The sequence below is a fragment of the Chiloscyllium plagiosum genome, unplaced genomic scaffold (genome assembly GCF_037043375.1).
Source record: "Chiloscyllium plagiosum isolate Xiang-an unplaced genomic scaffold, Cpla_swu_hap1 HiC_scaffold_9, whole genome shotgun sequence".
NCBI classification, from domain to species: Eukaryota; Metazoa; Chordata; class Chondrichthyes; order Orectolobiformes; family Hemiscylliidae; genus Chiloscyllium; species Chiloscyllium plagiosum.
Genome location: NW_028270147.1, coordinates 63,734,378 through 63,750,841, shown reverse-complemented (window position 1 = coordinate 63,750,841; position 16,464 = coordinate 63,734,378).

The following is a 16,464-nucleotide window of genomic DNA, read 5'->3' as shown; positions in this document are numbered from 1 at the left end:
GGCTAATAGAAGCTAAAAAAAATTTTTTGTTTCAGCTAAAAAGCAGACTGCTGACCTCTTGCAGACTGCAAGTTGCATCTGACAATTGGCACCCAAAAGGAAACCGGTACCTCCTATTCTCATTGTTGCTAGTAAACGCACCGTACCGCCTTGTGATCACTGGTGAACAGATCGCCTCATTAATCCTACTTAGGATCTGCTGTTGGGTACAGAGAGAGAGAGAGACCCAGTCCAGCTGCTACCCCGGTGCTCCTGTAAGCAGAAGGGAACACACACTACCACCCGAAGCCTTTTCATACATCACTTCAAATTAAATTTACATCAAGCACTACTCCATCAGAGATACAGATCCTGACATCTTTTTGCAAAACTCAGCTGATAATCCATTAAATCTTACTACATACATGTCCCTTAATCTTACCTGAGCCTATGCATACCAAATAGAAAGTTTATGTTAAAAATTAAAGACCGTTTTACAAGAACAAAGGACTTTATGATATGTTGACTTTGGGTGGGTTTTGTTACTATATTGGATCAGTCCGTCAAATCAGACAGAGATCCTTTGTCTCTCCAGGGTTTTGGGGGAGGTTGGGGGGAGTTAATGATTTATTTGGGGGACCATCCTATTGCTTCTCCTAATGGTGTGTCTGTTTTATTTCAGATTCTTGGTATTCTCCAGTCTTCATCTTAATCTAATGTTATGAAAGGAACAGTAGGGCACATATTGTCTCCTTAGCAATTAAGAAAATATTTGCAGGCAGAATCTAGAAGCAGTAACAGTAAAGACGTGTTGTAAAATCATTACAATGAAAGAACTCAGGGTTTAATTACCTCATTACCACATATGTTAATCCTTTTACATTTTCACAGTCCTCACTTATAGCTAGCCTTAATTTGCTCAGCTCCCAGTTTGTCTCCTAGGATTTATTCTCCTCTTCCCCTCTGAGTCATTGGTACTTGTTGAGTTTTCCTTTTACCCCATTTCCTTGTAGGTAAATCAGCTTTTAATTTTAAAACAACACAAAATTTGAAAATAAGCATAATTTTTTAACCACTTGACTAGTGAAAATTATTTTCATGTTGCAACATACATTGCTTTATCCTCGTGAACAAAATCACAATGATTCAATATTTAATGTTTTTTTCCCCATTTGTGCCCAACATTATATCAGGCTATACTGTATATTTTCCTTTATGAGGGCACTAACTGGAGATTGGATATAACTCCATGGTGCTAAATACCTCACCCAAGTTATTATTCTTTTGCCTACACATGCACAGAATTTAAGTGGGCTGATTTACCATGGGGGCATTGTAACAGAGCCCAGTACTGCTCTGATATTGCAAACATGCTTTCAGCAGTGATCACTTAGAAGTACAAATTGCTGATGCTTCTTTCTTTCAAAAACACCCATGCCCTAACATTATTGATGTGCTGAAGGCAATTGCAGACTGTCCCAAATCAGGATGGACTTTTAAAGCCAATAGTCACAGAGGTTTTTCATTCCATCAGAATGAGCTGGATCTGAAACCAGACATGATTACAAAAGACTAATGTAGTAATATAGTCTACCACGGTACAGGGAGTTATTCAAGTGAGGGGAGGGAAAAAAAGTAACAGTGGTAGGGACCAGTATAATTAGGGACATCGATCTGTTCCCTGTGGACATGGATGTGAGTCCCAAAGCCCTGCCCAGTGCCAGGTTTAAGGACATCTTCTTGTCCTTAACTTGGAGAGGAACTTGGAATGACAAGAGAAGAATTCAGCAGTGGTCCATGTTGTACCAACAAATTTGATAAGGCTGGGAAGGAGGTTCTGCTGAAAGGATTTGAACAGATAGGAGGTAAATTAAAAAGCAGAACCTGCAAGGTATTAACTTCTGCATGACCCACATCACAGGGAAACTAGCATAGTGTAAAGACAAGGAATTAAATGTGCGGTTCAAAGATTGGTACAGATGGAATGCGTTTCAGTTTGTGGGGCACTGACACCAGAACTGGGGTAGATGAGAGCTACTCCAGTGGGACAGGCTGCACTTGAATCATGCAGGAACCAGTGTCCTGGTGAATCAAATAGCTAGGGCCATTGAGAGAGCTTTAAACTAAATTGATAGGGGGAGTGTTCAGGAGAGGGGAAACATAGGCTTTCAAAGCAAAACAACATGACAACATTGCAGAATATTTCACTAATGATACCAGAATGTGACAGAAGGGCTCAGAGTGTAAAATATAGATAAAAAGCAGCAAATATGGTCAAGGGGAGAATTGTAATAAAAGGCAAAAATTAGTGACTCTTTACTAAAACATGCATAGTACTAGAAAAAACGAATTAGTGGCAGAAAGGCAAATCAGGGCAGGACTTATACACTTAATGGTAAGGTCCTAGGGAGTGTTGTTGAACAAAGAGACCTTGGAGTGCAGGTTCATAGTTCCTTGAAAGTGGAGTTGCAAGTTGATAGGATAGTGAAGAAGGTGTTTGGTATGCTTTCCTTTATTGGTCAGAGTATTGAGTACAGGAGTTGGGAGGTCATATTGTGGCTGTACAGGATATTGGTTAGGCCACTTTTGAACTACTCTGTGCAATTCTGACCTCCCTGCTATAGGAAGAATGCTGTGAAACCTGAAAGGGTTCAGAAAAGATTTACAAGGATGTTCCCAGGGTTTGAGCTATAGGGAGAAGCTGAATAGGCTGGGACTATTTTCTCTGGAGTGTCAGAGGCTGAGGGGTAACCTGTATAGAGTTTTCTAAAATCATGAGAGGCATGGAAAGGGTAAATAGACAAGTCTTTTCACTGGGCTCAGGGCCCCCAAAACTAGAGAGCATAGGTTTAAGGAGAGAGGGAAAAGATTTAAAAGGACCTAGGGGCAACTTTTTCATGCAGAGGATATATGGAATGAACTGCCAGAGGAAGTGGTGGGCTCTGGTACAATTACAACATTTAAAAGGCATCTGGATAAGTATATGAATAGGAAGGGTTTAGAGGGATATGGGCCAAATGCTCGCAAATGGGACTAGATTAATTTAGTATGTTGTGTTAGCATAGAAGCAGTGGACCAAAGGGTCTGTTTCCATGCTGTACATCTCCATGTCTCTACGACTCTCAATAAAGATTAAAGGTTTTGTAGTCATTGCAGAGACTAGGAGAACAAAGCTGGGAATGAAACATTCAGATATTTTTCACAAGGACAGGCAGGGAAGAAAGGTTAGGGGTAGCTTTGTCATACAAGTTGGAATAAGTACAATAGCAATAATTGATCTTGGATCAGAAGATCTATCAGAAGAGATACGAAAGGTAAGAGGTAAGAAAGAAGGTGAGGAAGTCATTGGTGTGTGTGGTCTCTAGGTTCCCTAATAGTACCTATACTCTAGGACAAGGGCTAATCACAAGATAATGGGAGAATGCAAAAAGGGTAGTGCATTAACAATGGGTGACTTTAATCTTCATGTTAGTTAGGAAATCAAATTTACTGTGGTAAATAATTCATTGAGTGTATTTGGACAGTTTCCTAGAGCAATCATGTTATGGATTCAACCAAGGATAAAGATATTTTGGACATGGTGAAAGGTAATGAGGCATTAATAAATGATCTCAGAATAAAGGGTCCCATAGGAAACAATGACCATAACATGGTAGAATTTAGCATTCAATTCAAGAGTCAGAAACTTGGGTTGGAAACAGCTGTGCTGAATCTAAATAATGATGATTCCGAAGGAATAAGGGCAAAGTTAGCTGGAGTGGTCTAGGTAAGGAACGTAGCAAATAAAAACAATTGATGGGCAGGCATTTACGAAAATTGTCCATGACTCACAACAAAAATATATCCCAGTGATGAAGGATTATAGGAAGGGGATAAATCAATTAAAGTTAACCAAGAAAGTTAAGGGTAGTATCAAATTGAAAGAAAATAAAAATAATGTGGCAAATATAAGTGGTAAGCCAGAGGATTGGGAAAGTTTTTTAAAACCAACAAAGATGATCGAAAATATAATAAAGTGAAAGAAAATTACCTTTGAGGGCAAACTTGCAAGTAATATCAGAGCTGGCAGCAAGAATTTCTAAAGCTACATAGAAAGGAAAACAAAGACCAAAGTCAGCATTGATCTTTGAGAAAATAAGGCTGGGGAAATAACAACAGGGACCCAGGAAATGGCAGAGGAGTTGAATAAATACTTTGCATCAATTTTCATGGTAGAAGACATTAATAGTATTCCAAAAATACTAAATAATCAAGAGGCCCTAAGGAGGAGATGTAATAAACATGATAACTATCACTACAGAAAAGATACTATAGAAACTAATGGGGCTAAAAGCCAACTAGTCCCAGGGTAGTAAAGGAAGTTACAGAGATAATAGCTGCATTGGTAGTAACCCTTCACAAATCCTTAGATTCTGGAAAAGTATCAGAGGGCTAGAAAAATTGTAATATAGCACCCTTATTCAAAAAGGGAAGGACACACATATAAAACAGACCAGGTAACAACATCTGTCATTAGTAAAATGTTATTGAGCTCAGGCAAGAATGTGGAATTGAGGATTATCAGCCATGATCTGATTGACTGATGGGCTGAATGGTCTACTTCAGTACCCACATCTTATGGTCCTACTGTCTTTTTTTAAAAAATTCAATTCCCTACAGTATGGAAACAGGCCCTTCCAAGAAGCAACCCACCCAGACCCACTCCCATGCATCTAACAGTATGGGCAATTTAACATGGCCAATCCACCTAACCTGCACATCTTTGGATCAAAGACATGGGGAAGATTGTGCAGCCTGAGAATTGAACCCAGGTCCCTGGCACTATGAGGCAGCATTGCTAGCCACTGTGCCACCCTTTACTAATGAGTTTGCAGTTTCTCCAACTGATTGTTTTTTATTTGTTATTCTCTTTCAATTTCCTGTTACCTTATGCTGTTATACAGATAATCTGCAGTTTTTAACAGATTTGCAGCTATGGGCCGGCTACCTTTTATTGACTCTTCTTCCCCCTCACCTCCCATGCAAATGGTAATTCGAGTCACAGCACTACTTTTAAAATATTATAAGTTTTGAAGGGATACATAGGTAAGCAAACAAGATGATTCCAGAAAGCTACAATTTCAGTTATGAAAAACACTGAGGTTGTTCGACCTGTTTCCTCAGGGGAAAAAAAATGGCAATCTAAAGTCTGATCTTGGAAAATTGCTTACTATGTTCAAATATTAGTAAAATAAAGTGATGAGTAATACAGAAAAGGCACTGAGTAAGTGTAAAGTCACCATAGTCTGGGTGCAGCTCTCATTCAAGAAGGACAACTAGTGGTTTTAACCTGAGGATTTCCACACCTCAGGCAAGGGGAAAGTCTTTCATGTTAACCTCATCCAGTGCAGGAACTGAACCCACAATATTACCATCACTCTACAGCACAAATGAGCCATCCAGTCAACTGATCTATTGGTAAGGACAGGAATGCATGCAAATGACTTCAAGTGACAATTGTATGTATATTTAGAGAGGACGAATGTATTGATGGTTATGGACAGAGGCAGATTGGTTGGTCTCCAAAATAGGTTTTAGTTGTTTGCCTTAATTTTCCTAAGATATTTGTTGCATCAGTAGATAGAACAGAATAGTAATTTATTGTCACCTGTATTTTTACTTTACTACAGTGAACAGTGTTTAAGTTGCCATACTCTGATGCCTATATTAATAACAGAAATGTAGCATTAATGAGCTTAGTTTAGATATTCACTGATTGGAGTATATTTTTCATAACATGACATGTGGTAACTGTAAGTGACACAGTAAAATCACTGACAATAATAAATGATAATCTGTAAACAAACTTTAAGTGCGTCATGTGAATATATTGCTTTATAAATAACCCAAGATGTTATTTTCTCTCCACTTTTCTACCCTTGCCATTCATTTCTAATGAGGCAAAACTTAATCTTGGATGATCATACTTAACAGTTCCACTGAGATTAATAACGCTGAGTATTTAGCATTAAATGCAACAGGTGGCGGGTACAATAATGCTTATTTGGTGTTACTGCACAAGACATTTAATCCTAGTACTCCAAATGGAGTATGGTTTCACAGGCATTGTCAACCCTTCAATCAATCACCCAAGTGATTTTGGGCATTGATTATTAATGAGGTATTTGACCATGTAGGAGACCATTGTTAAACCTGAGCCTGTCCTCAGCTAACAACCACCCTTTAGCATTTCCAGCCAGTCTCACAGAATAGAGATCACAAGTGGGAACTTTGGTTGATATTTTTCCTTTCCAGCTTGAGGGAGTTTAGGCTAATTCCAGCACCTTTAATTGATACCATAGCTGAGATGATGAACGGCTCACAGCAAAAGAATAGGCAACTAGGCAATGTATCATTCCTCTGAATGTCATTTTGTTAACAGTGATGAGAAATAGATATATACCACAATACCTCTGTAATAACATTTTTCAAATAGGCAAAGGTTCTCTTTAGTAGTGTGAGCCTCGCTTAGTTAATAGCACTGAGTCAGGAAGTTGTGAGCTTCAGCCCCACTTCAGGATTTGATCATATAATTGATACTAGCTATTCCATGTGTTGAGGCTTTGCAGAAGTACCATCTTTCAGATGAGACATTAACCTGAGGCCTGTCTGACAGATCAGGTAAAAGGTTCCATTGTATTATTCAAAGACAGCATGTGCACTTAGAGATAGAGAATAAACACTGATTTTGCAAGTGATCTTCATCTTTTTGAACAAATGGAAGAAAGTTCTCCAAGTTCTATCCAAATCATCCAAATCATTCTCTCATCCGAATTCAAATTAACCAAGTCAAATCAACAGTCAGTTGTTCATCTACTTTTTGTAGCACTGGGCCTATGTAGATTGTTCCTTTCATTTTAGAACATAACACTAGTGATTCATTTTATAGGTTGCATTGGTTACAATGCACGTTTGAATGTTCTACAGACCTTCTAAGACCTATGTAAGTACAATGTTATTAGCTTGTAGAATACTACTACAGTAAAACAGTTAAAAGGCATCCGAATGGGTATATGAATAGAAGGTTTTAGAGGCATATGGGCCAAATGCTGGCAATTGGGACTAAATTAATTTAGGATATCTGATTGGTATGGGCAAGTTGGACTGAAGGGTCTAATTTGTGTTGTCCATCTCAATGACTCTGATTCCTGAAGCGAGAAAAACTCACTTGGTGTAGATTTACTCATTTGATATGAATGAAGCAATGAAGTGACAAAGTCTGTTTTGCAGGAAGTGATTAAAAAAGACCACATACCCCTGCTGGGTCTACTTAAAGAGGACAAGGCGGTGCCAGCCATAGATTCAGGCCAAATTCAGCAGTGGGCTCTATTACGAAATGTGCATAATTACAAGTTGGGACACTGTCTGGGAGGCCAAGTAGCAAGTTTCTGGACAGACTTCCAGTCACAGCTGACAACAACAGACTTTGGACGCAGAAAACTCTGTTCCTGGCAAAACTGAAACAGCAGGTGACGATAGGTTAAACTATAGGGCCATCTCAATCAGAATTATAACCTTTTGGACCCGGAGGGACTAAATCACAGTAGAGGACGGCCTATTATTACGGGGACCAAGAGTGATTGTCCTGAACAAAGGTCACTACCAGACTGGCTGACCTTCACCAGGTCATCGAAGGTTTCCAAAATGAAGATGTTGGTGAGGCATTATGCCTGGTGGAAATGAGTGGATGCAGACATAACTGTGTTTATGGGGCAGTGCCCAGAGTGCCAACAAGGACAAACATAACCGCCAGCAGCTCCCCCACATTCATGGGAATGGCTGGATAAACCCTGGACTCAGTTACATGTTGACTATGCAGTTCCTTTCAATGCATCAATGTTCTCAGTCATTGTGGATGCCCACTAAAAGTGTTTGGATGTGCAAAGAGTTCATTCGTCAAACATGGGGACGATGATAGAAAAGCCGTGCACATCTTTTGCAATGCATGGACACCTGGAAGTGTTGGTCACAGATAATGGGTCATCATTTATCAGCAGGGAGTTTGATTTTTTCCTAATGCTGAATGGTATTCAACATATAAGGACAGCTCCATACCATCCATCATCCAATGGTCTGGCAGAAAGAGCAGTCTAAAACTTTGAAGGCAGGCTTAAAGAAACAGCCTACAACTTCAATAGATACCACACTGTCCCCATTCATATTTGCTGATAGGACAACCCCTCATGCAATGACAAGAATAGCACCAGCAAGTTGCTAACGGGAAGAAGACTCTACACCAGTTTAAATTGACCTTACTGGACCTGAGGGTGGGTGGTGGGGGTGAAGGGTGAAGGGTGAAATGGCATCCAGAATGCCAATGCCAGACACAAAACACAAAGTTTGATGTAGGAACAATGGGAATGGCCCTGCATGGATAAGAGGCATGGTTGACGGGAGGTCTGGTCCAGTGAGGTATAAAGTTCAGGCAGGTGCAACCATCCTGAACAAGAGCATATGAAAGCTGCAAACTCGCAAACAGTGCGAGAGCAAGGCATGTCCAGCTCCTCGACAGCCTTTCTAACTGTCCCAGAATCGGTGGCTTCTCCCTCTCCATCAAACATTAATGATACCTTGGAATGGAGATGGACATGCGGATGTAATCGCCTCAACGCCTTTGGCACTTGAAGAGGAGAATAAGTTTCTTCTGAGTCTCTCCAGGTGCAAGAGGTGAGGCACTGTGTGTTACAAGCTGCCTGTATCAGAAGCAGAGTTGGAGGAACCTGGCCTGGTGCTAAAACACCCCAAGAGGAGCTACAAACAAAAGAACCAGCCGATGTTCTCAGACTGAGAGGGGGAGGAATGCACTGATTGTAACGGTTTCAGCCAGTTGACCTTATAGAATATGAGTTCCCTGTTTTGTGCTGTTAATCTGGTCCAATCAGGGAGCCCTGGCTGACAAATATAAACATCAGTGTCCCCCTTCACTGTTTGATCACGCAGCATTGCCCTTTGATGTCAAGGGCACTGCTTGTCACTGGCCACTTGGGTGTTTCCTTTCTTCCTGGTGGTGGAAATTTGAATAAAGATTTGTGCACCTTGTGTCTCACACCTGCACACACACAACATGAGTGCTGGGGAAAAAAATAAGCACTACTGCAGTTAGGCGGTAGTGAGGGGGAGAAAAAGAAAGGACAAAAAAAATCAGTGTCAGACATTCTGTTCACTCTTGAGAGGGAGCTGGATCAAAGACTCTCCATGTGTAAATAAAGGGTGATTGGTAAGGGGATATCAGCCTATGTGGAGTTTTTTCAGCTTTGTTTGAGTGTGGAAATAAAATTAAGATAGATTTGCATCAAAGCTGACAAAAAATATGACTTAACGGAAGCATTCTTTGTAGAATTAAATGAAATTGTGTCAACACGCAGTTATGTTAATACTATAACGTTTAAATTTTGCTGATCATATTTTTTAGATGTTTTGTTTGAGTAATCTTTCATAGTTTTATTGAAAATAATCTGCAAGGAAGTATATGGCAGGTTTATCCCTATAATCTGTAATAAGTTGTTTGTTAGAAGTCTATCCTTAGTGGTTGGTGTATTTTCAAAGCCATGGTAAAGAAACTTTGACCATTATGAAGCTTTATTTCTTCTTCGGGGCTTGGTGTGATGATAATATCCTTTTTGTCGTTTCAATTTGTGTTGCAGGGGCCAACACATGGTGGATGTTGTAACATCCATGGATACAGACCCAAGGAAGTTACATCTAACTGTCATAAAATATTGAATTCTGCTTGACAATTGAGGTGGAGTCTGTTGTAAGGATTCTAATAAATCACTCAGAATAGTTCAGTGGGCACTGAAGAGGAGCTGCAAGGAGGAGGTAAAAAGCTTGAAGACAATGTATGAGAGTGAATTGGATTCTGTGTTCGGCAGGGGTGCTGCTAGCTGTGCTGGTAACGGCTATTGAACTACACAAGGTCTGCACAGTTGAGACTCAGAAGCCTTAGAGCAGTTGAAGAAGTCTATGTAGTAAAGACTGAGGGAAATACTAGGAGCTTTGAAGACTTAAAAGAAGTGGGTGTAAAATTAATATTTCTGTGCTGATTAGAGTTTGAAAACTGACAAGTAGTAATTAGTTGGTGCAACTAAGCGAGGTTAGAGCTCAGGAAAACAATCTGGGGTAGCATTAGTTTGGTTAAGATAGCTAAGATAGCTAGGGCAGCCAGTGGCCTAGTGGTATTATTGCTAGACTATTAATCCAGAGACCCAGGTAATGTCCTGGGGACTCCGGTTTGAATCCCACTGTGGCAGATGCTAAAATTTGAACTCAGTAAAATCTGGAAGCAAGCATCTAATGATGACTTTGAATCCATTGTTGATTGTTGGAAAAACCCATCTGGCTTACTAATGTCCTTTAGGGAAGGAAACCGCCATCCTTACATGGTCTGGCGTACATGTGACTCCAGACCCACAACAATGTAGTTGACTCTTAACAATTAGGTATGGGCAATAAAAGCTGGCCTGGCCAGTGATACCTTCATCTTGTGAATGAATTTTAAAAATTGTGAAAAGCTGAAACTATCCCCATGGGTAACTGCTGGAACACAGTATCCAAGAATCTAAGGAAGTGTAGTCCCTAGAAAGGAAGTGGACCATTGAATGTCAGCAGTCATTGAAGTGACCTAGGTCAAAAGTCACAAAACACCAGGTTATAATCCAACAGGTTTATTTGAAATCACAAGCTTTTGGTATACTGCCCCTTTGTCAGCTGAAGTGGGCAGAGATTCAGGGCCAGATCATTAGAAGTAAAGTAACATAGTCTCCTGTAAAGTTTTATTCATATTTAATGATTCACAAAGTGACAAACATCTTGAGATGATTACTGAGAAATCCATAGAATCTTTGATTTCATTTGCTGTTTAATGTGTCTGTGGATTGTCATTTGTTGGTTGCCATTATTTTGCTGAAGTTAAGGGTTGGATTAGTCATATCTATGATGATATCAAGGCTACGCCTTTTTCTGTCAATAATCTTTATATACTTATTTGCATGAGTTCTATTTGTGGTAAAGTCATTTATATTGTTGATAAGAGAAACCTGGCTGAATTGTGTCAAATACTAAACCAGATGTGATCTTAAACCTTCATAATGAACTGTATCACCATTTAGTTCAACTTAAAATCTGTTATGACCAGCTGATTAGTGGGACGAGAAGGGAGTTAGTGCACACCTCCAGCCTCACTTGTAAAATCGTACTACAGCCATCATTGACAATGTTGAAGGTTGGCACCAAGCAGGACAGTTGGAGCAGTCTCAAGCAGAAAGGGCAAAATGGCGGGAAGGAGGCATCATGGGTTGAAGAATCAGGTAAACAATTTCCTCTATCAGATGTAAACAGCATGTGTAATTCCATGTAAATACTGTATCTTCCTAGTTTAACCTTAATTTCTTTTCATGTTTGTAAAAACCTGGAATCAGTGGAATAAAGAATTCCTCATTCATTTTTATCGAAATTGAGTTGGCATCCAGAAATTCGTATCTCCTGTTTAATTCTCATGTGTGTAATAATTTGACACTTTGGGAATGAAATGTTGGCCGACCAATTGGCCAGCTTGAAAAGACAATGTAACCACCAACCCAAGTTTACACTGAACTATATTTCAACAAATCTTTTTGAGCAGCAGAACAGAAAGAAGGAAAAATGAATCTATGACAACAAATGTTGGAACTCTTCTGTCTTCCTGGATCCCTCATTGTCTCAGAAAAAGAATGCTCAGTTTAAAAAAAACTCAGAAATTCACCAATTCACCAAGAACTCAAGATACCTATTGTTACTGCTGCTTTGGATATCAATCAACAATTAATCAACTGTGGCCTCAGGTTTAAAATCTAAAATCTCAAAGATTCTAAGAATTGTTTAATTGTATAGCCTTATTTCTCCTTCTTCATACCACTTTCCCTTTTAAAATTATTACCTGCGTTTGTGTGTACATTCAGTGTTATATTTTTATTATTATTTTCACAGGATTAGGAAGAATTGAAATTTCTCTATCATTCATTCAAGAAAACTGTTATTTAGCTCAGTCACTTTCTGGTGAATTTTTTTTTAATTGAAGTGTGATAACTGCATTCGAAGAAGAATATGAAAACATTTAAAGGTTTGAAAAGAAGAGTTCTGAGTGCCCCCTCTCATTTTGTCATAAGACACTCTACATAAGCTTACAATAGTTATATTTTGTTTTTAAGATTGAGTTTGCACGAGCTTGGAATAACTTGGGGAGGGAAGGGTCCACAGAACTACAATTGAATTGAATTTATTGTCACGTGTACCAAGGCACAGTGAAAAGCTTTGTCTTGCGAGCAATACAGGCAGATCACAGAGTTAAGTAACATAGATAAGTAAATAATAGGTATACAGCAGCAAAAACAAAAATACAGGTACAGACAAATGTTAAGAGTTTGTGAGTCCATTCAGTATGCTAACAAGAGTAGGTAGAAACTGTTTTGAAACCGGCTGGTGCTTGTGTTCCAGTTTTTGTACATTCTCTCCAATGGTAGAGGTTGTTGAAAAGCATTGCCAGGTGGGATGGATCTTTGAGAATGCTGATAGCCTTTCCTTGACAGCGGGCCTGCTAGATGGATTCTATAGATGGGAGGTTGGCCTTTGTGATTGTCAGGGTCAAGTTCATCACTCTCTGTAACCATATCCAATCTTGAATGGTACAGTTGCCATACCAGGTAGCGATACATCCAGACAGAATGCTCTCGATGGCGCACCTATAAAAGTTGGCAAGGGTATTCACCATCATGCCAAATTTCCTTAGCTGTCTGAGGAAGAAGAGACATTGTTGGGCTTTTGTTCCAGTGCATCCACATGAAGAGTCTAAGAAAGCTTTTTGTGGATGACCACTTACAGGAGCTTGACACTTTCCACTCGATCCACCTCTGTCCTGTTAATGTATAGGTGGGGCATGAGTAACATCCCGCCGAAAGTCAATAATGAGTTCCTTGGTTTTGCTGGCAGTGACAGCTAGGTTGTTCTCAGTGCACCATTTTTCCAGGTCTTCCATCTCCCGTCTGTAGTCTGTTTTGTCGCCATCTGAGATTCAACCGACTATGGTGGTGTCATCAGCGAACTTGTAAGTGGCATTAATCTGGTATTTTGGTGACGCGGTAATGTGTATACAGCAAGTACAGTAGGGGGCTGAGTACACACCCCTGGGGGGCTCCAGTGTTGAGTGTTAGTGAGGATCAAATATTGTCTCTAATCTTCACTCATTGTGGCCTATTGGTCAGGAAACTGAGGATCCAGTTGCATAGAGTGGGGCTTAGTCTGAGATCACCAAGTTTAGTAATCAGTCTGCAGGGGATAATAGTGTTGAAGGCTGAATTGTAGTCAATGAGTAGGATTCTTACATAGCTGTTCTTGGTGTCAAGATGTTCGAGGGAAGAGTGAAGGGCAAGTGATATAGCAGCTGAGGTGGATCAGTTGATCCGATAGGCAAATTGGAGTGGGTCAAGAGTGGTGGGGAGACTGGAGACAGGTTTAATAATTGTTTATTCTATGATTTTTATAAAAGGTTACACCACCAATTTCTGATGAGGGTTATGGATAAACACACAATAGTCCATACAATAGCAATATACTAACAAATGAACATGTCTGTCTCTTCATTCAGGTGTGGGAGGGAAAACCAAAGTATACAAGGCAGATCCAAACAACCTCAGTTACTTGCCAAATATTCATCACCATATTCACTTGAAGCAAACACCAGCTGAAATATACATACTGCAGGCGAACATTATTTATGAAATTGAGAAGGAAACACAAAGGGGTGGCTCTGAGCCAAAGTGTTAAAAGGTTAGCAGTTACGTGGAATTAAGTTCAACTAATTCTGGACAGATCCCATTGACAGAAGGTTCTAGAACAATGTTTCTTCTAAACTGTGCCAATTGGCTTATGGTCCCATTGACTTCCAGTTCATAAAGTCACTGTCACACAAGACCTCAGGGGTCATTCAAAGACAGCATAGATTACATGGAACATATTTCCAGGACTAGAGGATTCTGATCCAGGAGGAGAAATATTTTTTCTGCAAGACATGTTGTGGAGATACATTCCTTCAAGGACTTTGAAAAGAGAATGATATAATTATCTAAAGATGAAAAAGAAATGCACGACCACAAGGAGAAAGCAGAGAAGTGGGAAGTGGGTGAGTTGCCATTGCAGAGACATGAGAAGGCATATGGCTTCCTTCTTTGCCTTTACCATTCTGTGATTCTAGGATTCAATGATACATAATGATGTGTTGGCAGACTTACTTGGTACAATATTGTTTTGTCAACTGCAACTACAATGACTGTAGACATGGTATGTGCATCACTCTTATTCCTCAGGGGAGTGTCATAGCCCCAGCCACCTTCAACTGTCTCATCAATGACCTTGCCTCCATCATAATATCAGAATGTTCACGAATGATCAAACAATGTTCGGTACCATTCACAATGCCTCAGAAACTGTTTTCTCATTTTTCTTTAGACGTTTGTGGGGATTTGAGTCTGCTTTCAGACTAGCATCAGTGAATGAAAGGCAGACTTTGAAGAAGGAGGCCATCTGGGTTGTTCGGTATTTGAATTGGTCCTCCTGGGAGCAGATGCGGCGGAGGCGAAGGAATTGGGAATATTGACGAACAGTTCATCCACATTACTAACACCTTCCACCTCGACCTCAAATTTACCTGGACCGTCTCAGACTCCTCCCTCCCCTTCCTAGACCTCTCCATTTCTATCTCGGGCGACTGACTCAACAGGGACATTTACTATAAACCGACCGAATCCCACAGCTACCTAGATTATACCTCCTCCCACCCTGCCCCCTGTAAAAACGCTATCCCATATCCCCAATTCCTTCGCCTCCGCCGCATCTGCTCCCAGGAGGACCAATTCCAATACCGAACAACCCAGATGGCCTCCTTCTTCAAAGACCGCAATTTCCCCCCAGACGTGGTTGATGATGCCCTCCACTGCATCTCCTCCACTTCCTGCTCCTCCGCCCTTGAACCCCGCCCCTCCAATTGCCACCAGGACAGAACCCCACTGGTCCTTACCTACCACCCCACCAACCTCCAGATACATCGTATCATCCTTCGTCATTTCCGCCACCTCCAAACAGATCCCACCTCCAATGATATATTTCTCTCCCCTCCCCTATCAGTGTTCCGGAAAGACCACTCCCTCCCCGACTCCCTCGTCAGGTCCACACCCCCCACCAACCCAACGTCCACTCCCGGCGCCTTCCCCTGCAACCGCAAGAAATGCAAAACTTGCACCCACACCTCCCCTCTCACTTCCCTCCAAGGCCCCGAGGGATCCTTCCATATCCGTCACAAATTCACCTGCACCTCCACACACATCATTTACTGCATCCGCTGCACCCAATGTGGCCTCCTCTACATTGGGGAGACAGGCCGCCTACTTGCGGAACGTTTCAGACAACACCTCTGGGACACCCGCACCAACCAACCCAACCGCCCCGTGGCTGAACACTTTAACTCCCCCTCCCACTCTGCCAAGGACATGCAGGTCCTTGGCCTCCTCCATCGCAAGACCATGGCAACACAATGCCTGGAGGAAGAGCGCCTCATCTTCTGCCTAGGAATCCTCCAACCACAAGGGATGAATGCAGATTTCTCCAGCTTCCTCATTTCCCCTCCCCCCACCTTATCTCAGTCTCAACCCTCGGACTCAGCACCGCCTTCTTGACCTGCAATCTTCTTCCCAATCTCTCCGACCCCACCCCCTCTCCGGCCTATCACCCTCACCTTAACCTCCTTCCACCTATCGCATTCCCAACACCCCTCCCCCAAGTCCCTCCTCCCTACCTTTTATCTTAGCCTGCTTGGCACACCTTCCTTATTCCTGAAGAAGGGCTTATGCCCGAAACGTTGATTCTCCTGCTCCTTGGATGCTGCCTCACCTGCTGCGCTTTTCCAGCAACACATTTTCAGCTCTGATCTCCAGCATCTGCAGTCCTCACTTTCTCCTTTATGTTGTCTTGTTTGGAATATTCATTCTATGTCACATTCCAGAGTGGTGAATTCAGTTTTGACCTGGTAATTGTTGGACTTTTCTGGAAGCAGTCCTTTTGCTCATTTTGTGTTTAATAACAGCTATTTTAAATCCAGAAAGAGTGCTTTCTTTTAAGAAAGAGCAGTTAAAACAAGACAGTACAGCTTTTAAGAAAACAGTTTAAGATCTCTCTGTGCCTGTATTCTGGGCATGAATTTACTTTTACCACCAGGGGAGAAATGAATTCTAATTCATTTTAATTTGAATTTGTTTTTGCCTGAACATATTCAAACTTAAGAGAAAGAGTAGAGGTGCACATTCATTCTCTCATTCATTCATGAAAGACAAAAGCACAGGTAGCAAGGGATAAATCAGTTTGTTGCTACATTCTGAGTTTAAATACAGGACAAAATATCAGTGAGGACATTGTTCTTTGCTG